The 26,669-nt window shown below is 43.6% G+C and overlaps 1 pseudogene; it reads right to left on the bottom strand.

Annotated features, from left to right (window-relative positions):
- Nucleotides 1-5,074: 5,074 nt before the first annotated feature.
- LOC121566002 lies at nucleotides 5,075-26,656 on the bottom strand (annotated as a pseudogene).
- Nucleotides 26,657-26,669: the final 13 nt, after the last annotated feature.

The following is a 26,669-nucleotide window of genomic DNA, read 5'->3' as shown; positions in this document are numbered from 1 at the left end:
ACTAACTTAGTTTATTCAGCTAGCTAACTTGGTACAGTATTCTTCTGTGAAAATTGTCCAGGGCACCTAGTCATATGACGCCACAGCCAACTAGCATGCCGGACTCCAACAACACGGTTTAGCACCAATACTCGGCCACAACAAACCACCAGTGTGTCAACACGCCAAGCAGATCATTCATGTCCGTGTCTAACGTTGTGGGTTAGTCCCGACAGCTTGAGCGAGTCCGTCGTCAACTTATTCAGCCAGTTAGTTAGCTAGAATAGTTAGCATACTAGCTAGCCATTGCTTTCAGACAACGAAGAAACCCCTCCTCCCACGGCACGAACACACAGAGAGAGCCAAGCTAACGTTAACTAGTCACCCATGTCCCGAATTCCCTTGAATGACTCTGGCTACCAGTATGTAAAAACAAAACACAAATGTAGGTTATAACTTACCCCTAGCAGCTACTGTTAACTAGCCAAGTGCAACGCTAGCCACTGAATTGACTCAGCCAGTTTGCGTCTGTTCGCTAGGTCGTTCCAGCTATTGTTTAGTAGCCATCCAGGTAGCAACAAGCTAGCTAAATTTCAAGCACAGTAGCCACTTACTACCTAACGTTAACGCTTCAGACAATGAGGTTAGAAAAACAGCTGAATGGTAGGCATTATTGTATGTAATTATTGTAGGCAGCTAGCTAGCGTAATTACAGGTACTCTCAGGCGTGAAACAACTATCCACAGTTGCTAATAGTTACCAGTAGCTACCCGCTAGCTAGTCCAGGTAGTGGGTTAGCTAGCTTCGTGCTTCACCGGGCTCAGCCGAATACAATACAAACCTACAATAATTACATACAACAACCCACGATAACTACCTACAATACCTAACTACAATCTAAATACATCGTTTAAGCTTTACTCGACAAAGCCCAAACTATGTATATAAGCCATATAAGCCAAGCTTACCTCCCGCCAGAGAGAGACACAACCTCACCTGACGACGACGACCTCACCCGACGACGACGACACATCTGCTTTTGCACATTTACAGTGGTGTTTGTTCTTCAGTGGTTGCCCAAATCTTGCTGCTAAAGATGGCACACTGTGGTATTTCACCCAATAGAAATGGGAGTTAATCAAAATTTGATTTGTTTTCAAATTCTTTGTAGGTCTGTGTAATCTGAGGGAAATATGTGTCTCTAATATGGTCATACATTTGGCAGGAGGTTAGGAAGTGCAGCTCAGTTTCCACCTCATTTTGTGGGCAGTGTATTTGTATTTGTATTTTATTATGCTACTCTTCCTGGGGTCCGGCAAAATTAAGGCAGTTATACAATTTAAAAAACATTACAATACATTCATAACAGATTTCACAATGCACTAAATGTGTGCCCTCAGGCACCTACTCCACTTCCACATATCTACAACACAAAATCCATGTGTATGTGTGTGTACAGTGCGTATGTTATCGTGTGTGTATGCATGTGTCTGTGCCTATGTTTGTGTTGCTTCACAGTCCCTGCTGTTCCATAAGGTGTATTTTTATCTGTTTTTTAAATCTGATGCTACTGCTTGCATCAGTTACCTGATGTGGAATAGAGTTCCATGTAGTCATGGCTCTATGTAGTACTGTGCACCTCCCATAGTCTGTTCTGGACTTGGGGACTGTGAAGAGACCTCTGGTGGCATGTCTTGTGGGGTATGCATGGGTGTATGAGCTGTGTGCTAGTCGTTTAAACAGACAGCTCGGTGCTTTCAACATGTCAATACCTCTCATAAATACAAGTAGTGATGAAGTCAATCTCTCCTCCACTTTGAGCCAGGAGAGATTGACATGCATATTATTAATGTTTGCTCTCTGTGTACATCCAAGGGCCAGCCGTGATGCCCTGTTCTGAGCCAATTGCAATTTTCCTAAGTCCCTCTTTGTGGCACCTGACCACATGACTGAACAGTAGTCCAGGTGTGACAAAACTAGAGCCTGTAGGACCTGCTTTGTTGATAGTGCTGTTAAGAAGGTAGAGTAGCGCTTTATTATGGATAGACTTCTCCCCATCTTAGCTACTGTTGTATCAATATGTTTTGGCCATGCACATAGCCTGTTCTCTTGAGAGCTAGGTCTGCCTACCAGTCAGGATGCTCTGCATGCATTATTTGGTGTTTTACATTGTACACAGAGGATTTGTTTTGAAGAATTCTGCATGCAGAGTCTCAATTTGGTGTTTGTCCCATTTTGTGAAGTCTTGGTTGTTGAGCGGACCCCAGACCTCACAACCATGAAGGGCAATGGGTTCTATAACTGATTCAAGTATTTTTAGCCAGATCCTAATTGGTATGTCGAATTTTATGTTCCTTTTGATGACATAGAAGGCCCTTCTTGCCTTGTCTCTCAGATCGTTCACAGCTTTGTGGAAGTTACCTGTGGCGCTGATGTTTAGTCCGAGGTATGTATAGTTTTTTATGTGCTCTAGGGCAACGGTGTCTAGATGGAATTTGTATTTGTGGTCCTGGCAACTGGACCTTTTTTTGGAACACCATTATTTTTGTCTTACTGAGATTTACTGTCAGGGCCCAGGTCTGACAGAATCTGTGCAGAAGGTCCAGGTGCTGCTGTAGGCCCTCCTTGGTTGGGGACAGAAGCACCAGATCATCAGCAAACTGTAGACATTTGACTTCAGATTCTAGTAGGGTGAGGCCGGGTGCTGCAGCCTGTTCTAGTGCCCTCGCCAATTCGTTGATATATATGTTGAAGAGGTGGGGCTTAAGCTGCATCCCTGTCTCACCCCACGGCCCTGTGGAAAGAAATGTGTGTGTTTTTTGCCAATTCTAACCGCACACTTGTTGTTTGTGTACATGGATTTTATAATGTCATACGTTTTTCCCCCAACACCACATTCCATCAATTTGTATAGCAGACCCTCATGCCAAATTGAGTCAAAAGCTTTTTTGAAATCAACAAAGCATGAGAAGACTTTGCCTTTGTTTTGTTTTGTTTGTTTGTCAATTAGGGTGTGCAGGGTGAATACAGTGTCTGTCGTACGGTAAATTGGTAAAAAGCCAATTTGACATTTGCTCAGGTCATTGTTTTCACTGAGGAAATGTATGAGTCTGCTGTTAATGATAATGCAGAGGATTTTCCCAAGGTTGCTGTTGACGCATATCGCACGGTAGTTATTGGGGTCAAATTTGTCTCCACTTTTGTGGATTGGGATGATCAGTCCTTGGTTCCAAATATTGGGGAAGATGCCAGAGCTAAGGATGATATTAAAGAGTTTAAGTATAGCCAATTGGAATTTTTGGTCTGTATGTTTTATCATTTCATTTAGGATACCATCAACACCACAGTCCTTTTTGGGTTGTCCTGTAGTTCATTACATTTCACATTTACATTTTAGTCATTTAGCAGACGCTCTTATCCAGAACGACTTACAGTTAGTGAGTGCATATATTTTTCATACTCAATGTAATTGAAGAATCCAGTGGGTTCTGGTGGTCTTTAAAAGTTGATTCTAAGATTTGTATTTGATCATGTATATGTTTCTGCTGTTTGTTCGTTGATATAGGGCCAAAAAGATTGGAGAAGGGGTTTATCCATACATCTCCATGTTGGATAGACAACTCTTCGTGTTGTTGTTTGTTTAGTGTTTTCCAATTTTCCCAGAAGTGGTTAGAGTCTATGGATTCTTCAATTACATTGAGCTGATTTCTGACGTGCTGTTCCTTCTTTTTCCGTAGTGTATTTCTGAATTGTTTTAGTGATTCACCATTGTGAAGGCGTAGGCTCAGGTTTTCTGGGTCTCTATGTTTTTGGTTGGATAGGTTTCTCCATTTCTTTCTTAGGTTTTTACATTCTTCATCAAACCATTTGTCAATGTTGTTAATTTTCTCTCTCTCTCTCTCTCTCTCTCTCTCTCTCTCTCTCTCTCTCTCTCTCTCTCTCTCTCTCTATATATATATATATATATATATATATATATATATACACTGCTCAAAAAAATTAAGGGAACACTAAAATAACACATCCTAGATCTGAATGAATGAAATAATCTTATTAAATACTTTTTTCTTTACATAGTTGAATGTGCTGACAACAAAATCACACAAAAATGATCAATGGAAATCAAATTTATCAACCCATGGAGGTCTGGATTTGGAGTCACCCTCAAAATTAAAGTGGAAAACCACACTACAGGCTGATCCAACTTTGATGTAATGTCCTTAAAACAAGTCAAAATGCTACCACTAGAGTGAAAGCACCGCCAGCATTCAAAAGTGACCAAAACATCAGCCAGGAAGCATAGGAACTGAGAAGTGGTCTGTGGTCACCACCTGCAAAACCAGTCCTTTATTGGGGGTGTCTTGCTAATTGCCTATAATTTCCACCTGTTGTCTATTCCATTTGCACAACAGCATGTGAAATTTATTGACAATCAGTGTTGCTTCCTAAGTGGACAGTTTGATTTCACAGAAGTGTGATTGACTTGGAGTTACATTGTGTTGTTTAAGTGTTCCCTTAATTTTTTTGAGCAGTGTATATATATATATATATATATATATATATATATATATATATATATATATATATTGTGTGAAGGTCTCGAAAAGTCAGAACCCTTGCTGTATTTTATGAAAAACAAAGAAAAAAAACGCTATTCTACATGCAAACATCTTTTCGTGTACGTGTCAAATGGGAACATTCTTTTACAAATCTCAGGGGTAAAAAACTTTATTGTGATGTCTCAAATCAATAGTGATACAGACAGACGAGTCAGTAATATACTCATATAAGCATTGAAAGACAGTTCGACCTCTGTGTTGGACCCGGACCCTCTCTGTGGCTACTACTCCATTAGGAGAGGAATTCATATACTCAGCATTCTGAGTTGCATGTGCCGGGGGGGCTGTCTGTCTCACACTGGCCTCTCTCTCTCTCTCTCTCTCTCTCTCTCTCTCTCTCTCTCTCTCTCTCTCTCTCTCTCTCTCTCTCTCTCACACACAGACACAGACACACAGACACTGTACAGGAGGTCAGGAGTCACATGCAGTAAGACGATGTCCCCATGGCCCAAAGCCAGCATGTGACTGAGCTTTGGCTACTTCCCTGTCCTTAACAATTAAAATAATGTGTGAGTTGAGATAAATACAAGAGATGATTCGGACAGCAACATGAACATGATATTCTTATGAGGTGCAGTGATAATTTATGAGATGGAACTGTAAGGCCAATACAGCACGGCTTGGAACGTTGCTTGTCCAATCAGCATCGAGGATCCTAACAATCAGTTTTATAACAATAGATTGCTAACAGTCAGTCACCACACACAGCTTTGTGTGTCACAGCACTTCAGAAACATTACTTGTGTATGCAGCTGCAAATGTGCAGTTGCTTGGAAGTTCATTATGGGCCAGTGGAGCCAAGAGATTTGAATAGTTATAGCACAGTAGGTAGTGCTCCTGCCCTGTAACCGTGTGTGTCTGATTTCAGGAAGTTGTTGTTTCAGCAGCGTGAGAAAGCTGTAACAGAGATGGAAGAAGAAGCGAGACATCCACTAAGCAGACCAGACCCAGCTGCTAATGCATTGGTGCCTATGGGAGAGCCACCCCGTTAAGCAGACTGGAACTGATATTTTTTTCAATGGTAAACGGTCTGAGTGGGACATCTTCATTTATCCACAATCTTTGGCTGTACTGCTCCAACAGCTTTTTCAGTTTTTCAGGCCCATCCACTGGTTTCCTGACTATTGCCATGACAACAGAGGAGAGGTTATGAGGTTCTCATCGCCTGTCCCTCCATCTCTGATCCCTGATGACTGTGTCATCACGCTCTCCGTAGCCGATGTGAGTAACACCTTTAAACAGGTTAACATTCACAAGGCCGCAGGGCCAGACGGATTACCAGGACTCGTACTCAGAGCATGCGCTGACCAGCTGGCAAGTGTCTTCACTGACATTTCCAACCTCTGCCTGACCCAGTTTGTAATACCTAATGTTTCAAGCAGACCACCATAGTCCCTGTGCCCAAGAACTCCAAGGTAACCTGTCTAAATGACTATCGCGCTGTAGCACTCACATCTGTAGCCATGAAATGCTTGTAAAGGCTGGTCATGGCTCACATCAACACCATTATCCCAGACACCCTGGACCCACTCCAATTCGCATACCGCCCCAACAGATCCACAGATGACGCAATCTATATTGCACTCTACACTGCCCTCTCCCACCTGGACAAGAGGAACATCTACAGTACCAGTCAAAAGTTTGGACACACTTACTCATTCAAGGGTTTTTCTTTATTTGTAAAAAAATATATATTGTAGAATAATAGTGAAGACATCAAAACTATGAAATAACACATATGGAATCATGTAGTAACCAAAAAAGTGTTAAACAAATCAAAATATATTTTATATTTGAGATTTTTCAAATAGCCATCCTTTGCCTTGATAATGGCTTTGCACACTCTTGGCATTCTCTCAACCAGCATCACCTGGAATGCTTTTCCAACAGTCTTGAAGGAGTTTCCACATATGCTTAGCACTTGTTGGCTGCTTTTCCTTCACTCTGCCGTCCGACTCATCCCAAACCATCTCAATTGGGTTGAAGTCGGGGGATTGTGGAGGCCAGGTCATCTGATGCAGCAATCCATCACTCTCCTTGGTCAAATAGACCTTACACAGCCTGGAGGTGTGTTGGGTCATTGTCCTGTTGAAAAACAAATTATAGTCCCACTAAACCCAAACCAGATGGGATGGCGTATCACTGCAGAATGCTGTGGTAGCCATGCTGGTTAAGTGTGCCTTGAATTCTAAATAAATCACAGACAGTGTCACCAGCAATGCACCCCCACACCATCACACCTTCTCCTCCATGCTTTACGGTGGGAACAACACATGCAGAGATCATCTGTTCACCCACACCGCATCTCACAAAGACAAGGCGGTTGGAACCAAAAATCTCAAATTTGGACGCCAGACCAAAGGACACATTTCCACCGGTCTAATGTCCATTGCTCGTGTTTCTTGGCCCAAGCAGGTCTCTTCTTCTTATTGGTGTCCTTTAGTAGCGGTTTCTTTGCCTTCAATTTGACCATGAAGGCCTGATTCACACAGTCCCCTTTGAACAGTTGATGTTGAGATGTGTCTGTGACTTGAACTCTGTGAAGCATTTATTTGGGCTGCAATTTCTGAGGCTGGTAACTCTAATGAACTTATCCTCTGCAGCAGAGGTAACTCTGCGTCTTCCATTCCTGTGGTGGTCCTCATGAGAGCCAATTTCATCATAGCGCTTGATGGTTATTTGAGCTGTTCTCTCCATAATATGGACTTGGTCTTTTACCAAATAGGGCTATCTTCTGTATACCCCCCTACCTTGTCACAATACAACGGATTGGCTCAAACGCATTAAGAAGGAAATAAATTCCACAAATTAACTTTTAAGAAGGCACCCCTGTTAATTGAAATGCATTCCAGGTGACTACCACATGAAGGATTGTCCTTTATTGGACACTGTGTTAACAAACCTCCAAACGAGCTTCAATGCCATACAGCACTCCTTCCGTAGCCTTCAACTGCTCTTAAACGCTAGTAAAACTAAATGCATGCTCTTCAATCGAACGCTGCTTGCACCCGCCCGCCCGACTAGAATCACTACTCTCGGCGGGTCTGACTTAGAATATGTGGACAACTACAAATACCTAGGTGTCTGGTTAGACCGTAAACTCTCCTTCCAGACTCACATTAAGCATCTCCAATCCAAAGTTAAATCTAGAATCGGCTTCCTATTTCACAACAAAGCCACCTTCACTCATGCTGCCAAACATGCCCTCGTAAAACTGACTATCCTACCGATCCTTGACATCGGCGATGTCATTTACAAAATAGCCTCCAACACTCTACTCAGCAAATTGGATGTAGTCTATCACAGTGACATCCATTTTGTCACCAAAGGCCCATATACTACCCACCATTGAGACCTGTACGCTCTCGTTGGCTGGCCCTCACTACGTATTAGTCGCCAAACCCACTGGCTCCCGGTCATCTATAAATCACTGCTAGGCAAATCCCTGCCTTATCTTAGCTCATTGGTCACCATAGCAACACCCACCCGTAGTATGCGCTCCAGCAGGTATATCTCATTGGTCATCCCCAAAGCCAACACCTCCTTTGGCCGCCATTCCTTCCAGTTCTCTGCTGCCAATGACTGGAACGAACTGCAAAAGTCTCTGAAGCTGGAGACTCTTATCTTCCTCACTAACTTTAAGCATCAGTTGTCAGAGCAGCTTACCGATCACTGCACCTGTACACAGCCCATCTGTAATTAGCCCACCCAACTACCTCATCCCCATATTGTTATTTATCATTTGCACCCCAGTATCTCTATTTGCACATCATCTTCTGCACATCTATCACTCCAGTGTTAATACTAAATTGTAATTATTTTGCACTATGGCCTATTTATTGCCCTACCTCCATAACTTACTACATTTGCACACACTGTATATATATTTTCTATTGTGTTTTTGACTGTACATTTTGTTTATCCCATATGTAACTCTGTGTTGTTGTTGTTTTTATCACACTGCTTTGCTTTATCTTGGCCAGGTCGCAGTTGTAAATGAGAACTTGTTCTCAACTGGCTTACCTGGTTAAATAAAGGTGAAATTAAAAATACATTTTAAAAAAGCTGGTTGAGAGAATGCCAAGAGTGTGCAAAGCTGTCATCAAGGCAAAGGGTGGCTATTTGAAGAATCTCAAATATAAAATATATTTTGATTTGTTTAACACTTTTTTGGTTACTACATGATTCCATATGTGTTATTTCATAGTTTTGATGTCTTCACTATTATTCTACAATGTAACATTTTTTTACAAATAAAGAAAAACCCTTGAATGAGTAGGTGTGTCCAAACTTTTGACTGGTAGTGTATGTGAGAATGCTGTTCATTGACTACAGCTCAGCATTCAACACCATAGTGCCCTCCAAGCTCATCACTAAGCTAAGGACACTGGCACTGAACACCTCCCTCTGCAACTGGATCCTGGACTTCCTGATGGGCCGCCCCCAGGAGGTGAGGGTAGGCAACAACAGATCCGCCACGCTGACCCTCAAATCAGGGGCCCCTTAGGGGTGCATGCTTAGTCCCTTACTGTACTCCCTGATCACATACGACTGCGTGGCCGCGCAAGACTCCAACACTATCATTAAGTTTGCTGACGACACAACGGTGGTAGGCCTGATCACCGACAACGATGAGACAGCCTATATGGAGGAGGTCAGAGACCTGGCAGTGTGGTCCCAGGACAACAACCTCTCCCTCAACGTCAGCAAGACAAAGGAGCTGATCGCGGACTAAAGGAAACGGAGGGCCGAGCACACCTCCATTCACATTAATGGGGCTGTAGTGGAGCAGGTCGAGAGCTTCAAATTCCTGTCTACATCACTAAGGATCTATCATGGTCCACACACACCAACATAGTCGTGAAGATGGCACAACAGTGCCTCTTCCCCCCCAGGAGACTGAAAAGATTTGTCATGGGCCCTCAGATCCTCAAAAAGTTATACAGATGCACCATTGAGAGCATTTTGACTGGCTGCATCACCACTTGGTATGGCAATTGCCTGACATCCAACCACAAGGCGCTACAGAGGGTGTGCGTACGGCCCAGTGCATCACTGGGACCGAGCTCTCTGCCAACCAGGACCTCTATACAAGGCGGCGTCAGTGGAACACCCTAAAAACTGCCAACGACTCCAGACACCAAAGTCATAGACTGTTCTCTCTGCTACCTCACGGCAAGCGGTACTGATGTACGTCTGGAACCAACAGGACCCTGAACAGCTTCTACCCCCAAGCCAATAGACTGTTAACTAGTTAGTTAAATAATTAACCAAATAACTACCCGGACTATCTGCATTGACCCTTATTGCAACTTTCTTGACTCATCACATATGCTGCTGCTACTGTTTATTATCTATCCTGTTTCCTAGTCATTTTATTCCTAGTTATAAGTACATATCTACTTCAATTTCCTCGTACCCCTGCACATAGACTCAGCACTGGTACCCCATGTATATAGCCAAGTTAGTAAGTTATTATTACTTGTATTATTACTTGTTGTTATTTTTCTATTATTTCTCTATTTTCTTTCTCTCTGCATTGTTGGGAAGGGTCCATAAGTAAGCATTTCACTGTTAGTCTACACCTGTTGTTTACAAAGCATGTAACGAATAACATTTTATTTGATATGATTCAACCAACTTGCAAACACTATAGGTGAAAGATAGGTCTGTCTTTTGGAAACCAACTAAACCAACTCTCAACATAGATACAGATCTTAATTTGACCCAGCTTCTCACAGCAGGAAAAGAATCCTGCAGCAACAGGAAATGTGAATTAATATGTGGATCATAATTAATTGACATTTTTGTAGGGGTTGATGCATATTTTGTTAGGGCAAATCGAGTCTGACATTTTAAAGTGGAAATTGCAAACTTTAGAAGCCTTTTAAAACCTTGAATACACTACAATTTGCATTTCCTGCTGCACAGGAAAATGTTCTGCTGATAACAGTGATCAAATTAAGATCGCAGATCTGTATGTGTACATTGCAACATGTTTACACACATCTCTGTTTCACACTAAATAATCTGCGGTCTGCTCCACCTAGTGGCTATGAGGTTGTAGTGTGTGAGGCCAAACAGTGGCCAAGCTTATTTCTGTCTCACTTACTGTGATGTTTTAGCATTTTCAGACCACTCCTACATTCACACCTAAAAATGCGTTTTCTGTTTTTATTTAATTTGCTCTGTGTAATTCCACATGATCCTGGCCTACTTACTGCTCTTCAAATAATACTTTCACAACATTTTATTATCAAACATCTTAATCAAATTCAACAAAAACATTTACAAATCCTGATGTAAACTGAAAAACATGACCAAACTATATACACTCAAGTATCCCACAAATATTCATCATTAAAAATCAAAGCTCTAATCAAGCTTTCAAAAACTGCAAGCTCATTTTCTATTGCTGTCTCTCTGTCTCCCTATCTCCCCACCCCTCTCTCCCTCCCTCCCCCTTTCTCTCTTGAGTCTATCCGTTGGTTCAGCCAGCTCCTCAGAGTTCCCAGGTTTCTTTCTATCCAGAGGATGTTCTTCTGGATGTTGTCAATGGCAACCTGAGTGACTCTCAGCTGAGACGCCTGCTCATGGATCGACTCAAAGAATACACGCACCTAGGGAACACACACACCTGGTAAGCATGGCCGTGGGCTTTGGGACACACACACACCCTCGCTCATACATTGCTACTGACACATTACATTTCTAGGTTCAGGGTGTAGTTGTTGAAAATGATATTGCCACTAACAGATCAGTAATCTCACCTCAGTGAGTTCCTCTGTGGAGGAGAACTGGCCTGTGGTGCCGATGATAATGTTTCTAATAGAGAACGATCCCAACTGGAACCTGCAGGGTGGAAACCAGAGGAAACATCACAGGTTGGCTAAAGCCCACAGGCTATGGGACTGCTGGCCTACTACTACATACTTTTTTTTACCATTGTCTGTCTATCAGTTCTCTAGCACAGGGATAGACACCACCTATTTCTCCTCCTGAGTGTTAGTTTCTCTCTCCCTCTCCCTGTGCCTCTCTCTTCCTCCCCCTCTCTCCCAACCCTCTCCTTCTCCCTCTCCCCCTCCCCCTCTCCTCTCTCTCACTCCCCCTCCCTCTCCCCCTCCCTCTCTACCACCTACTTGTCCACCAAGGTGCTCCAGTATTTCTGGACGTAGGTCCAGGCCAGATGATGTCCCCTGGGGTTCCTGGCTACCATGACGAGGAGGGAGGCCAGGTCCTGGGTACGGATCACCTTCCCCTCTAGACCCAGCTCCAACAACCTGGGGTAGAAACACACACACACACAAATTTAATGTAATGTCATATATTGAATTGAATTGACAGAGTATAGAAGACTATACATACTTGTGTAGTTTGTTTGTGTCTCTGCTGCTGGCCAGGGCAGAGAGGATCTTGTGTTTGTGTGTCTCTGAGAGGGAGAGAGTCTATATGTGGAGGAGCGACGCCCAGCCACTGTCCTCCTGGGCCCCTACTGAATACACTGTCTCTGTCACTGCAGGCAGGCTGGTGGAGGGAGAGGCACAGACAGGACATGGTTTACTTCTGCAGTCAGGCAAAGTTTGCACCTTTGATTGGGTCAAGGATTGAACAAGGTACTGTATGTTGCTGTCCATGGGATGTAATTACTCTCTCAAATAGCTGACAGACAGACAGACAGACAGACAGACAGACAGACAGACAGAAAGACCTGAGTGTACTGTTGGAGTCCAGCCAGTGTGTGAAGCTGCGCTGGGCCTGCTCCAGACAGGGGAGGTCTCCTAGATGGCAGGCCAGGGAGAGGAGCTCCGAACTCTGCCGCCTCTCAGACACAGAGCCCTTGTCGCTCCACATCTGACGGTCAATCACACCACGGAAATACCACAGGATGTATGTCTGCAGAAAACACACACAGAGAGGACATCAGACCACACACAGAGAGGACATCAGACCACACACAGAGAGGACATCAGACCACACACACACATACCTAACTCAAACTTTATGTAACAGAATGTTTTAGAATTATTTCATGTTTTATGTGTTTGTGTATGTGCCCTACCCTGAGGTTTTGTGTGACGTCAGGTATGTCCATCCTCTCCACCATCCTGTAGAAGGCTTCCAGGTAGGCCAATCCTTGGAGGAGGGGCACGGTGTGACTCTCTGATCGCAGGTAGCCAATAAGGTCCAAGGCTTTATCGAGTGACAGCCGACCTGCCCTATAGAAATATTATAGAGGGATGACGTCAGAAACAAAAGAGTGTTTGTGTTGTCTATTCACATAATCACATGGACACACACACACACAGATAGGTCTCTTACGTGGTGAGTTGGAAGGCGTTGTGTATGAGGTGTGTTCTGTCCATGAAGCTGAGAGCTGTGTGGTTGTTCTTCAGTAGTTGTATCAAGTCGTCCCAGCCTGAACCATCATAGTGGACCAGGTAATAACCAGCCATGTCCACATTCACCTTCACCCAGCCCCCCTCCACACTGTCTGAGGAGAGACACAGCAATCAATAATTCAATAATTTAGTGAAACAACCAGTCAACTCAGCAACCGCCACACTGAGGAGAGCGACAGCAACTATCTTCCCTGTGAGTGTGGTCAGTAGTTGTCTTACCTGTGAGTGTGGTCATGAGGTGTCTGTGGATGCTAGTTGAGGTGTCAGTTCTGTATGTCAGAGGGATGTGCCACAGGTACCTAACACACAGAGATCAGAGAGGGGAGGGATGAGGCGCAGGAATATGACCTCACAACACATGAACATCAGAGTGAGTGTGTGTGTGTGTGTGTGTGTGTGTGTGTTTACCCCTGCTGCAAGCTGGGCCATGCTGGATCAGAGGGATGTGTGGTCCTCAGGAACCTCTCCTGTTTCAGCACCAGACGAGACCACTGTCTAGCAACCGTTACCAAGGGCACACCTGTCTGCAACGTCCAGGTGTTCATCATGGTCGTCAGGTCCAGGTGCTCCCCAGCGTACAGGTACTGACACACAACACACACACACATCAAAACCACACCCACAGGTAAACATCACACAGTTAATTCAGTGGTGAGACGTTTACAGAGTACATGTTTGTAATGGTCAGACTGTTGGTATTGTAATGTAATGTACTGTTATGTAAAGAGAGGTGTGTTTACTGCGTTCTTAGCTGCCTGGCTGCTGCTGTAGCAGTGTTCTCCAGAGGTGAACTCCTCTTCTGAACACATCTGAGAAAAACAACACAGCAGTTCACATTTACACACTAAAGCAACCTATTGGGATCAAAAAATGATGTATCATTTGATCGATCTACGCACGTTGGCCAGGCTGTCCCACAGGTCCTGGTTGCAAGCGTTGCTGTAGCTGTACCTGCGAAGGTAACGCATGATTCCACTCTGGAACACTTGGTCAGTCAGGTAGTGTCTTAGCATGTGCAGGACATATGCCCCCTGGTGGAACAAACAACAAAGTACATCAACACTGGGGGCCTGATCCAATACTTTAGACATGCATCCTAACTCCCTCAATTGAAGTAAAGACAGGGTTGATGAAATCTATGTAATGGAAAAAGTGTGCTTGTGTATATGCGTGTTTGCCTACCTTATTATAGGATACTGTGTCGAACATCTCTTTAATCTGTGTGGGGCTTTCAGCCACTGAAGATGGGGCGAGAGGAGTTTAGAGAGTCTCGACCAATCGCAACGAAGCAGGTGTCCAGAAGATAGTCCTCCTAAGAGATTAAAAAAGGCACAGTTTCAACAGGAATTTCACTCAGGGACATGTCTAGATCAGGTGAAACATTCATACTGTGAACTCGGGCTAGTGATGTGTACAACAAGTGAGTAACAGGATCATACCACTCTGAGTTCGGGGTATGTGGCGTCCACTGAGATGTACTCCATGTATCTGGCAAAGCCCTCGTTCAGCCAGATGTCATTCCACCACTCCATGGTCACCAGGTTCCCAAACCACTGACTGACTGACAGACAGACAGACAGACAGACAGACAGACAGACAGACAGACAGACAGACAGGAGAGGACAGACAATGAGAGATGTCAAGAGAAGAGAGGAGTTCCAGTGCAGATAAACTTCCTGAAGAATCCAGAGGTTCATAGCATCACTGTTAATCCCTCTTCATGTCATTGTAGTCATATCACATAAAATCTAACTCCTTGCCATGACTGGCTACTTCCTGTTCTACACCGTGAACTGCACAACAACCTGTCTGACTCTTACCTGGTGGGCGAGCTCATGGGCGATCACCATGGTAACCCAGAGCCTATCGGAGGCTGAGGAGGTGGCAGGGTCGTAGAGCAGGCTGGTCTCTCTGAAGGTGATCAGACCCCAGTCTTCCATTGCTCCCGACTGAAAGTCTGGGATAGCCACCAGGTCTGGAGGGGGAGGCAGGCAGTAACTTTAGAATGATTGCCTTGCTTGTTTAAACAACTGGGTTATTCTTGAATTACGGTGGCCTTTGGGCATGGCAATTTTACTTCTTTTTTTCTAGATTTGTATTTATTTAAATGTATTTGGGTACATCTTCCCATTCTAAAACAACCAAAATGGTAGCTTAATGACTTTAAATATTTTTTACCATTATGATAACATTGTGACACCAGTAGGAGTAGTAACCCCAATGATGGTAACACCAATGAGACGTTTTAGATAAATTAGGATTTTCTGAAATGCAGGCCTTGAATGCTAAAATCTAAGGTCATCAATCTTTTAAAAGCCATTTACTAAAGTGAAGTGATTAATCATTTTGCTCACAATGTTATTTCCACTTCATTTAAATTGACTAACACAAAGTGACATTTTACATTTAGACACACCAAATTATCAGAGGGATGAATCCTCAAATTGATGAAATACTAAAAGGGTGTGATTAGCTAATACATTTTTAAAATATACTGTAGATCCCTCCCCTGATAAAAGTTTGCCGCTGGAGAGAATGCTCAAGGTCATTGTATATCTGCACTCATTCACGTACTCACTCATGCATACACTCATACAGATATACACTCATCCACACACACACACATACATTCATGCTACACATCACAACTGCTACCATACTCATATTATGATTGCTAAATACTGCCTTCCTGTATTATACTGATGCTAAAATGTTTATTATATTCTACTGAGCCATTTAACTTTATGTTCATATTCTTATCCTTTATTATTTCTTATTGTTGCATTGTAGAGAAGGAACCTGCAAGTAAGCACTTCGTTGGACGGTGTATACCATGTGTTTGCCTTACATACGACTAATAAAACTTGAAATGTGGAATTTGATATCTTTATAATCAGTGATTTTCAATGCGATAACACCAATGACATAAAACGGAGAAACACACATTATACTTCTTTGTTTTTATTGATCTATACAATATATTAAATACTTGTATTCACTGTCTAGTATTCAAAATAATAGATACAGATGTAGGATCTTAATTTGATCACCCTGTTGCAGGATAACTTGTAGTATTTCAGGTTTAAAAAAGGCTTCTGAAGTTTGTAATTTCCACTTTAAAATGTCAGACTTGATTACGAAAGATGTATCAACCCCTACCAAAATGTTCATTATGCATTATGCTTTATCATCAACGTTGATGTTGATGTATTTAGCAGTGGTGAAAAATTACCCAATTGTCATACTTGAGTAAAAGTTAAGATACCTTAATAGGAAATTACTCAAGTAAAAGTGAAAGTCTCCCAGTAAAATACTACTTGAGTAAAAGTCTAAAAGTATTTGGTTTTAAATATATTTAAGTATCAAAAGTAAATGTAATTGCTAAAATATACTTAAGTATCAAAAGTAAAAGTAAAAGTATAAATCATTTCAAATTCCTTATATAAACCAAACCAGACGGCATCATTTTCCTGTTTTTTTTATTTACGGATAGCCAGGGGCACACTCCATCACTCAGACATAATTTACAAACGAAGCATGTGTTTAGTGAGTCCGCCAGATCAGAGGCAGTAGGGATGACCAGGGGTGTTCTCTTGATAAGTGTGTGAATTAGACAATTTTCCTATCCTGCTAAGCATTCAAAATGTAGTACTTTTGGGTGTCAGGGAAAATGTATGGCGTAAAAAGTACATCATTTTCTTTAGGAATGTAGTGAAGTAAAAGTAAAAGTTTGGGTAAAGTACAGATACCCAAAAAAACAACTTAAGTAGTACTTTCACTGGTATTTAGTTACTTTGTTTAGGTAGTGGGTAGTTGATATTTAAGTATTAAGTTACCTTTTTTAGGTAGTTGATATTGAAGTATTTACACAGAATACAAATATAAACGCAACATGTAAATTGTTGGACCGGTTGGACGTACTGACAAATTCTCTAAAACGACGTTGGAGGCACTATATGGTAGATAAATGAACATTAAATTCTCTGGCAACAGCTCTGGTGGACATTCCTGCAGTAAGCATGCCAATTGCATGCTCCCTCAAACTTGAGACATCTGTGGCATTGTGTTGTGTGACAAAACTGCACATTTTAAAGTGGCCTTTTACTGTCCCCAGCACAAGGTGTACCTGTGTAATGATCATGCTGTTTAATCAGCTTCTTGATATGCCACACCTGTCAGGTGGGTGGATTATCTTGGCAAAGGAGAAAGGCTCAGTAACAGGGATGTAAACAAATTTGTGCACAAAATTTGAGAGAAATACGCCTTTTTGTGCATATGGAAAAGTTCTAGGATCTTTTATTTCAGCTCATGAAACATGGGACCAACACTTAACATGTTGCGTTTATATTTTTGTTCAGTATAGTTGCCTTGTTTAGGTAGTGGGTAGTTGATATTGAAGTATTTAGTTACCTTGTTTAGATAGTGGGTTGTTGATATTGATGTACAGTGCCCTCCACTATTATTGGCACCCCTGTTTAAGATGTGGTCGAGGACTTCCAAAAATTCTCATTTTTTTTTAAAACAACATAGAACCCAAATGCAAAAAAAGAGAAAAATCCAACCTTTTATTTAAGTACATTACTTTGGTGGTAAAAAAAAAAAAATCACACATTTACAAAAAAAAAACTTCATGTGTCCGAAAATCATGTGTCCCACAATTATTGGCACCCCTAACAATTCCGCAGAAAATTTTAATTGATTTTTTTTTAAATATATTTTTCTGTAGTTGCTAAAGTTGGTCAGGGTATCTAGGAACTTTTAATTAGTAATTCATGACTTCCTGTTTCCTGGGGTATAAATATGACGTGACACAGAGGCCTACTCTCTCTTACCCATTTGTCAACATGGCAAAGACAAGAGAACACACCATTCAAGTAAGGCAGATTTGTGTCGACCTTCATAAGTCAGGCAATGGCTACAAGAAAATAGCCACTGCGCCTTAACTTGCCCGTATCTACAGTCAGAGGAATCATTAAGAAGTTTAAAACAACTGGAACAGTGACAAACAAGGCTGGAAGAGGTCCCAAGTTTATCTTGCCACAACGCACAGTGAGGAGGATGGTAAGAGAAGTAAAAAAATCTCTAAGCTCACTGTCACAGAATTGCATCAAAGAGTGGCATCTTGGGGTCACAAAGTCTCCAAAACAACCATCAGACGCTCTCTACATGCCAACAAGCTGTTTGGGAGGCATGCAAGGAAAAAGCCTTTTCTCACTACTACACTCACAAACGTAAACGTCTTGAGTTTGCTAAGCGGCACTGGGACTTCAACTGGGATCGTGTGCTTTGGTCAGATGAGACTAAGATTGAGCTTTTGGCAACAAACACTCTAAGTGGGTCTGGCGTAAAACAAAAGATGAGTATGCCGAAAGCACCTCATGCCCACCGTGAAGTATGGTGGAGGATCTGTGATGCTGTGGGCCTGTTTCTCTTCCAAAGGCCCTGGGAACCTTGTTAGGGTGCATGGCATTATGAACGATTTGAACTACCAGGACATTTTAAATAAAAAACCTGATGGCCTCTGCCAGAAAGCTGAAGATGGGTCGTCATTGGGTCTTTCAGCAGGATAATGATCCAAAACATGTGGCAAAATCTACACAAAAATGGTTCAGCAGTCACAAACTCAAGGTCCTCCCATGGCCATCTCAGTCCCCAGACCTCAACCCAATCGAAAACCTGTGGGGCGAGCTAAAGAGGAGAGTGCATAAGAGAGCACCCAGGACACTGTATGATCTAGAAAGATTGTGCAAAGAAGAATGGTCAAAGATCCCTCTCTCTGTGTTCTCCAATCTTGTGAAATGTTATAGGAGGAGATTAAGTGCTGTCTTGTTGGCAAAAGGGGGTTGTACAAAGTATTAACATCAGGGGTGCCAATAATTGTGGGACACATGATTTCAAGTTTTTTTTTTCTAAATGTGTGATTTTTTTTTTTACACCAAAGTAATGTACTTAAATAAAAGGTTGGATTTTTCTATTTTTTTGCATTTGGGTTCTATATTGTTAAAAAAAAAGGAGAATTTTTGGAAGTCCTCGACCACATCTTAAACAGGGGTGCCAATAATTGTGGAGGGCACTGTATTTAGTTACCTTGTTTGGATAGTGGGTAGTTGATATTTATATATTTAGTTACCTTGTTTAGGTAGTGGGTAGTTGATGTTGAAGTATTTCTCGTAGAACTCCAGTAGTTTGACTGCAGCCTTCAGAGCATAATGAGTCTGCTGCCATTTCTCAGGAGCAGCATAGACAGAAACCTGAAACATTATTACAGTGATGTTCTGAAATCACACACATACACACACACACACACACATTGCACATACATACATGTACACATACCCGTATACACATCCCTGCCCCCAGTCAGACCTACCTTGACCCCTGAGGCAGTTGTTGCCTGACAGATCTGAAGTCACAAACGATGAAGGCCACCAGATAGGAGCTCATCCTCACACTCACAGCAAAACGGTCCTCCATTAGTCCATCATCCAGGACCACTGTCTGCTCCTAGAGGGAAAACACACACACATGCACACACACACACACACTGCCTTCAGAAAGTATTCATACCCCTTAACTTATTCAAAAAAATGTTGTGTTACAGGCTGAATTAAAAATGGATTCATTCGATTTTTTTCTCACCCGTCTACACACAATACCCCATAAAGTGGAAACATGTTTTTAGATATATTTAGTAATTTATTGAAAATGAAATACAGAAATATCTAATTTACATACAGTGCCTTGTAAAATTATTCATCCCCTTGGCGTTTTTCCTATTTTGTTGCATTACAACCTGTAATTAAATTGATTTTTATTTGGATTTCATGTAATGGACATACACAAAATAGTCGAAATTGGTGAAGTGAAATGAACAAAATAACTTGTTTAAAAAAATTCAAAAAAATTAATAACGGAAAAGTGGTGCGTGCACATGTATTCACCCCCTTTGCTTTGAAGCCCTAAATAAGACCTGGTGCAACCAATTACCTTCAGAAGTCACATAATTAGTTGAATAAAGTCCACCTGTGTGCAAACTGTCACATGATCTCAGTATATATACACCTGTTCTGAAAGGCCCCAGAGTCTACAACACCACTAAGCAAGGGGCACCACCAAGCAAGCGGCACCATTAAGACCAAGGAGCTCTCCAAACAGGTCAGGGACAAAGTTGTGGAGAAGTACAGATCAGGGTTGGGTTATAAAAAAATATCTGAAACTTTGAACATCCCACAGAGCACCATTGAATCCATTATTTAAAAAATGGAAAGAGTATGGGACCACAACAAACCTGCCAAGAGAGGGCCGCTCACCAAAACTCACCGACCTGGCAAGGAGGGCATTAATCAGAGAGGCAACAAAGAGACCAAAGATAACCCTGAAGTAGCTGCAAAGCTCCACAGCGGAGATTGTAATATCTATCCATAGGACCACTTTAAGCCGTACACTCCACAGAGCTGGACTTTACGGAAGAGTGGCCAGAAAAAAGCCATTGCTTACAGAAAAAAATAAGCAAACAGGTTTGGTATTCACCAAAAGCCATGTGGGAAACTCCCCAAACATATGGAAGAAGGTACTCTGGTCAGATGAGACTAAAATTGAGCTTTTTGCCCATCAAGGAAAACGCTACGTCTGGCGCAAACCCAACACCTCTCATCACCCAGAGAACACCATCCCCACAGTGAAGCATGGTGGTGGCAGCATCATGCTGTGGGGATGTTTTTCATCGGCAGGGTCAGAATTTAAGGAATGATGGATGGCGCTAAATACAGGGAAATTCTTGAGGGAAACCTGTTTCTGTCTTCCAGAGATTTGAGACTGGGACAGAGGTTCACCTTCCAGCAGGACAATGACCCTAAGCATACTGCTAAAGCAACACTTGAGTGGTTTAAGGGGAAACATTTAAATGTCTTGAAATGGCCTAGTCAAAGCCCAGACCTCAATCCAATTGAGAATCTGTGGTATGACTTAAAGATTGTACACCAGTGGAACCCATCCAACTTGAAGGAGCTGGAGCAGTTTTGCCTTGAAGAATGGGCAAAAATCCCAGTGGCTAGATGTGCCAAGCTTATTGAGACATACCCCAAGCGACTTGCAGCTGTAATTGCTGCAAAAGGTGGCTCTACAATGTATTGACTTTGGGGGGGTGAATAGTTATGCACGCTCAAGGTTTCAGTTTTTTAGTCTTATTTCTTGTTTGTTTCACAGTAAAAAATATTTTGTATCTTCAAAGTGGTAGGCATGTTGTGTCAATCAAATGATACAAACCCCCCCAAAAATCAATTTTAATTCCAGGTTGTAAGGCAACAAAATAGGAAAAATGCCAAGTGGGGTTAATACTTTCGCAAGCCACTGAAAGTATTCACACCGCTGAGTCAATACATGTTAGAATCACCTTTGGCAGTGATTACAGCTGTGAGTCTTTCTGGGTAAGTCTCTAAGATCTTTCCACACCTGTATTGTACAACATTTGCCTATTATTCTTTTCTAATTTCTTCAAGCTCTGTCAAATTGGTTGTTGATCATTGCTAGACAACCATTTTCAAGTCTTGCCATTGACTTTCAAGCTGATTTCTAAAGTGGAAGTTGGGAGAGTTATATTTGAGTGTTTCAGTGAAAGGTAAGTGAGGGAGGCCCCGCTCTCTCGCTTCCCCAGATGTTTAGTTAATTTTATTCCAATCTCTTTTGCATTATTGTAGCCTTTTCTGTAGCCTGTCAACTATGTGTCTGTCTATCCCTGTTCTCTCCTCTCTGCACAGGCCATACAAACGCTTCACAACGCGTGGCTGCTGCCACTCTAATCTGGTGGTCCCTGCACGCACGACCCACATGGACTTCCAGGTCTCCGGCAGCCTCTGGAACTGCAGTTCTGCGGCCAACAAGGCAGAGTTCATCTCAGCCTATGCTACCCTCCAGTCCCTCGACTTCTTGGCGCTGACGGAAACATGGATTACCACTGAAAACACTGCTACTCCTACTGCTCTCTCCTCGTCTGGCCATGTGTTCTCGCATACCCCGAGAGCATCTGGTCAGCGGGGTGGTGGCACAGGAATCCTCATCTCTCCCAAGTGGACATTCTCTCTTTTTCCCCTGACCCATCTGTCTATCTCCTCATTTGAATTCCATGCTGTCACAGTCACTAGCCCATTCAAGCTTAACATCCTTGTCATTTATCGCCCTCCAGGTTCCCTTGGAGAGTTGAGAGTTCATCAATGAGCTTGACGCCTTGATAAGTTCCTTTCCTGAGGATGGCTCACCCCTCACAGTTCTGGGTGACTTTAACCTCCCTACGTCTGCCTTTGACTCATTTCTCTCTGCCTCCTTCTTTCCACTCCTTTCCTCTTTTGACCTCACCCTCTCACCGTCCCTCCCTACTCACAAGGCAGGCAATACGCTTGACCTCATCTTTACTAGATGCTGTTCTTCTACTAATCTCACTGCAACTCCCCTCCAAGTCTCCGACCACTACTTTGTATCCTTTTCTCTCTCGCTCTCCTTCAACACTACTCACTCTGCCCCTACTCAGATGGTAATGTGCCATCGCAACCTTCGCTCTCTTTCTCCCGCTACTCTCTCCTCTTCCATCCTATCATCTCTTCCCTCTGCTAAATCCTTCTCCCTCCGGTCTCCTGATTCTGCATCCTCAACCCTCCTCTCCTCCCTTTCTGCATCTTTTGACTCTCTATGTCCAGTGTAGCGCAGTTGGTAGAGCATGGTGCTTGCAACGCCAGGGTTGTGGGTTCGATTCCCACGGGGGCCAGTATAATAAATAAATACAAATAATGTATGCACTCAATAACTGTAAGTCGCTCTGGATAAGAGCGTCTGCTAAATGACTGAAATGTAAAATATCCTCCCGGCCGGCTCGGTCCTCCCCTCCTGCTCCGTGGCTTGACAAGTCATTGCGAGCTCACAGAACAGGGCTCCGGGCAGCCGAGCGGAAATGGAGGAAATCTAGACTCCCTGCGGACCTGTCATCTTTTCACTCCCTCCTCTCTACATTTTCTTCCTCTGTTTCTGCTGCTAAAACCACTTTCTACCACTCTAAATTTCAAGCCTCTGCCTCTAACCCTAGGAAGCTCTTTGCCACCTTCTCCTCCCTGCTGAATCCTCCTCCTCCTCCCCCTCCCTCCTCCCTCTCTGTGGATGACTTCGTCAACCATTTTGAAAGAAGGTTGACAACATCCGATCCTCATTTATTAAGTCAAATGACACCGCTGGTCCTGCTCACACTGCCCTACCCTATGCTTTGACTTCTTTCTCCCCTCTCTCTCCAGATGATATCTTGCGACTTGTGATAGCCGGTCGCCCAACAACCTGCCCGCTTGACCCTATCCCCGCTTCTCTTCTCCAGACCATTTCCGGAGACCTTCTCCCTTACCTCACCTCGCTCATCCTTGACCGCTGACTATGTCCCTTCCGTCTTCAAGAGAGCAAGAGTTGCACCCCTCCTCAAAAAACCTACACTCGATCCCTCTGATGTCAACAACTACAGACCAGTATCCCTTCTTTCTTTTCTCTCCAAAACTCTTGAGCCGTCTCCAGCCAACTCTCCTGATATCTCTCTCAGAATGACCTTCTTGGTCCAAACCAGTCAGCTTTCAAGACTGGTCATTCAACTGAGACTGCTCTTCTCTGTGTCACGGAGGCTCTCCGCACTGCTAAAGCTAACTCTCTTTCCTCTGCTCTTATCCTTCTAGACCTATCTGCTGCCTCTGATACTGTGAACCATCAGATCCTCCTCTCCACCCTCTCCGAGTTGGGCATCTCCGGCGCTGCTCACTCTTGGATTGCGTCCTACCTGACAAGTCGCTCCTACCAGGTGGTGTGGCGAGAATCTGTCTCCGCACCACGTGCTCTCACCACTGGTGTCCCCCAGGGCTCAGTTCTAGGCCCTCTCCTGTTCTCTCTATACACCAAGTCACTTGGCTCTGTCATATCCTCACATGGTCTCTCCTATCATTGCTACGCAGACGACACACAATTAATTTTCTCCTTTCCCCCTTCTGATAACCAGGTGGCGAATCGCATCTCTGTATATCTGGCAGACATATCAGTGTGGGTGTCGGATCACCACCTCAAGCTGAACCTCGGCAAGACGGAGCAGCTCTTCCTCCCGGGGAAGGACTGCCCACTCCATGATCTCGACATCACGGTTGACAACTCCATTGTGTCCTCCTCCCAGAGTGCAAAGAACCTTGGTGTGACCCTGGACAACACCCTGTCGTTCTCCACTAACATCAAAGCTGTGACCCGATCCTGCAGGTTCATGCTCTACAACATTCGCAGAGTACGACCCTACCTTACACAGAAAGTGGCACAGGTTCTATTCCAGGCACTTGTCATCTCCCGTCTGGATTACTGCAACTTGCTGTTGGCTGGGCTCCCTGCCTGTGCCTTTAAACCCCTACAACTTATCCAGAACGCTGCAGCCCGTCTGGTGTTCAACCTTCCCAAGTTCTCTCATGTCACCCCGCTCCTCTGCACACTCCACTGGCTTGGCTTCCAGTTGAAGCTCGCATCTACTACAAAACCATGGTGCTTGCCTACGGAGCTGTGATGGGAACGGCACCTCCTTACCTTCAGGCTCTGATCAGACCCTACACCCAAACGAGGGCACTACGTTCATCCACCTCTGGCCTGCTAGCCCCCCTACCTCTACGGAAGCACAGTTCCCGATCAGCCCAGTCAAAGCTATTTGCTGCTCTGGCACCCAAATGGTGGAACAAGCTCCCCCACGACGCCAGGACAGCGGAGTCACTGACCACCTTCCGGAGACACTTGAAACCCTACCTCTTTAAGGAATACCTGGAATAGTATAACAGTCATCCTTCTACTTCTATTCTGTACAGACTTCCTTCTTTTCACTCTGTCAATTAGGTTAGTATTGTGGAGTAACTACAATGTTGTTGATCCATCCTCAGTGTTTCTTATATCACAGCCATTAAACTCTTTAACTGTTTTAAAGTCACCATTGGCCTCATGGTGAAATCCCTGAGTTGTTTCCTTCCTCTCCGGGAACTGAGTTAGGAAGGACACCTGTATCTTTGTAGTGACTGTGTGTATTGATACACCATCCAAAGTGTAATGACTAACTTCACCATGCTCAAATGGATATTCAATGTCTGCTTTTTTTTTACTCATATATAAATAGGTGCCCTTCTTCGCGAGGCATTGGAAAACCTTCCTGGTCTTTGTGGTTGAATCTGTGTTTGAAATTCACTGCTCGACTGAGGGACCTTACAGATAATTATAGATGAAGTAGCCATTAGAAAATCATATTAAACAGTATTATTGAACACAGAGTCCATGCAAATTATTATATGACTTGTTAAGCACATTTTTACACCTGAACTTATTTAGGCTTGCCTTAAAAAAGGGGTTGAATACTTATTGACTGAAGACATTTCAGCTTTTCATTTTTAATACATTTGTAATAATTTTGAAAAAAAAAAACGTAATTCCACTTTGACATTATGGGGTATTGTGTGTAGGCCAGGGGAAAATCTCCATTTAATCAATTTAAATTCAGGCTGTAACACAACTAAATGTTGGAAAAGTCAAGGGGTGTGAATATTTTCTGAAGGCACTGTATACTCACATAATATGATCTACCTGCCACCATGTTGTCTCACATCTCCACCATGGTGTGTGCGTTTACTCACTACAGGCATGTTGGACAGGGCGGTGTGTGCTGGGCTCCTCTTGATACTGATAGAGTAGTTAGCCTTGAAGCTAGGCTCATCAAAACAGGGAAACGCCATCCGAGCACTGGTGGGCTCAAAATGAGTGGAGGCCAGGGTCCTGGAGAGATAGAGGTAGGGGAGAGATAGGGGGGATGGTGGAATGGCGGGAGAGAGAGAGAAAATACAAGGAGTTTCATGTGATGTCTCTCCTCATACCAGTAGTTTCTGCGTTTGGATGAGGAGTGTCAGCCTTTCTCCCCTACATAACCTACACATAGCCCGTATACATAGAGTATACGTCACACACATACACACACACACATGCACACAAACACACACATTCCGTACCGTGTCTCTCCGGTGCTGGTTCTGTAGGTGCCTCTGTAGACGCCATAGAAGCCCTCTCCTAGATCCGCCCCAAACTCCAGAAACAGGAAGTACTTCTGCCCACCGCTGAGCACTCTGGGTGAGAATATGGCAACCTGCTCATGGGTAGGGTTGTGGAGAACAGGGAGAACCTGAGGACACACACAAACAGGAACACACGCGGTAGTAATTAGACGGACATGTCAGAGAAGGCAGAAACTGGGCATGATAGTTTAGTGCTGAGGGAGTAGCTTACCTGGTCTGACAGGTGAGCCAGGTTCTAATCCAGCACGGTTGCCATAGTGATAAGAAGCCCCTTGCTGTGCAGCACCACCCAGTTGGTATTGTTCTGAACCTGGAACTCTATCCTGACGGTACCGCTGTACCTGAGAATGGTGAGGTTAGGGTGGAGCAGGGGGTGGTAGTGGAGCGGAACAATGTACCCCGGAAGACGGAGGCGGCTCCAAGGGAATGAGAGGCTTCCCGTATTCAGGGGAGGCTGCTCCTCAGTGGGGTTAGGGGGCTCAGAGGCCTGGGTCGGGCTAGAGGAGGTCTGGGTCACACCAGCCAGAGACAGGAGGGCCAGAACCAAGAACCTGACCCAGAACATTATGGTGGAAAAG

Source organism: Coregonus clupeaformis, chromosome 18 (assembly GCF_020615455.1).
Source record: "Coregonus clupeaformis isolate EN_2021a chromosome 18, ASM2061545v1, whole genome shotgun sequence".
Classification (NCBI taxonomy): Eukaryota; Metazoa; Chordata; class Actinopteri; order Salmoniformes; family Salmonidae; genus Coregonus; species Coregonus clupeaformis.
This window is presented reverse-complemented; position numbering and strand designations above follow the sequence as displayed.